Source organism: Oryctolagus cuniculus, chromosome 18, assembly GCF_051225735.1.
Source record: "Oryctolagus cuniculus isolate XC-2025 breed Fujian yellow rabbit chromosome 18, ASM5122573v1, whole genome shotgun sequence".
NCBI classification, from domain to species: domain Eukaryota; kingdom Metazoa; phylum Chordata; class Mammalia; order Lagomorpha; family Leporidae; genus Oryctolagus; species Oryctolagus cuniculus.
The window spans coordinates 33336960-33338608 of NC_142884.1; the positions used below are offsets into that span (position 1 = coordinate 33336960).

Here is a 1649-nt window from a genome sequence, read left to right on the forward strand (position 1 = left end):
CAGGAAGAGGGAACCACTGCTTCACTCCCCAGACACTTGCAATAGCCAAAGCTTGACCAAGCCAAAACCAGGAACTGGGAATTCATTCTGGATGTCCCATTTGGGTGCAGGGACCCAAGCACTTCTGCCATCCTCCGTCTCCTCCCAGGGTGCACACTAGCAGAAACTTGCCTCAAAGCAGAGAAGCTACCACTCAAGCCAGACATTTGTATATGGGATGTGGGTGTGTGGTGGTGATAGCAAGCCCTCATAGATAAAAAAAAAAAGACAAAGTTATTTCTATGCCAAGGAAATTACTCTGTAGTCTTTCTCTTATAAACTACGTATTGCTGAACCTAGATAATTTTTCCTTTATTTAACAATGACATGAAAATGTCAGTTGAGTTGGCTTTCCTGAAGACCTTTTTTCTTGAATATTAGTGGCTAGTTGAGATAAATTCTTTTCATCTCTTTCTCGCTTCGGCAGCACATGTGCTCGCTTCGGCAGCACATATACTAAAATTGGAACGATACAGAGAAGATTAGCATGCCCCTGCGCAGTAAGGTTTCTTTACCTCCCTGTAGACTCTGCTCTCCAGAGGTGAACAGGGTCCTCTAAACCCACTTGCTGCACACACAAACACCTGAGTGTTGTATTCTCCCACAGGTGTTGGAGACTGATATGGTGTTCTGATTTATATTTACATAATGGCTAGTGACATCGGGCATATTCACATGTTTTGACCATGTACATTTCTTCTGAGAAATGTCTATTCAGATCCTTGCCTGTTTCTTCACTGTATTTTTTGGAGTTTTTCCAATTCATGTAAATGCTCTGGAAATCTGTAAACATTCAGAGTTTTAATTTTTCCTGCCATCTGTTCATTGTATCTACACTCTGATGTTTACTTTGTTGTGAAGAAGTATCTTAGTTGGATATACTCAAATGTCTCTGTTTTTATTTTTGTGACTATTGCTATTGGAATCTTACCCAAAAGCTATTGTGTGTTGACAATATTTAGAGTTTCCCTATGTTTACTTGGGTTTGGGTTTTATGATTACATTTTAATTCACTGTGAGTTCACTTTCACATAGTGTAAGAGATGTTGGAGTCTCTTTTCAGGCTTCTACATATGGATAATCAAGTTCCTCTGCACCACTTGTGAAAGAGATTCTTCTTTCTCCAGTTCATTTTAGTTCCTTTGTTAAATATGAGTTGCTGGTAGAAATTTGGGTTTATTTCTATGCTACCAAGTCTTTTCCATTGAACTATGTGTCTGTTATTATATCAGTGCTAACACTTCTTCTTTTTTTTTTGCAGTATATTTATTTGAAAGGCAGAGTTACAGAGAGGTAGAGGCAGAGAGAGAGAGAGGTCTTCCATCCACTGGTTTACTCCCCAAATGGCCACAATGGCCGGAGCTCTGTTGATCTGAATCCAAGTGTCAGGAGCTTCTTCCAGGTCTCTATGCAGGTGCAGGGGCCCAAAGACTTTGGCCATTTTCTACTTTTTTCTCAGGCTATACCAGAGAGGGGTATAAGAAGTGGAGCAGCTGGGAAACATACTGGCACCCATATGAGATGCCAGCACTGCAGACGGTGACTTTACCTGCTTTGTCATAGTGCTGACCCCTGTAATATGTCTTAAAATATGGTGTGATGTCTCCAGC

General features: G+C 40.8%; 1 pseudogene; it reads left to right on the top strand.

Moving 5' to 3' along the window:
* The first annotated feature begins 471 nt into the window (after nt 1–471).
* On the top strand, nt 472–539 carry LOC138848091 (U6 spliceosomal RNA; annotated as a pseudogene).
* The last annotated feature ends 1110 nt before the right edge of the window (nt 540–1649 follow it).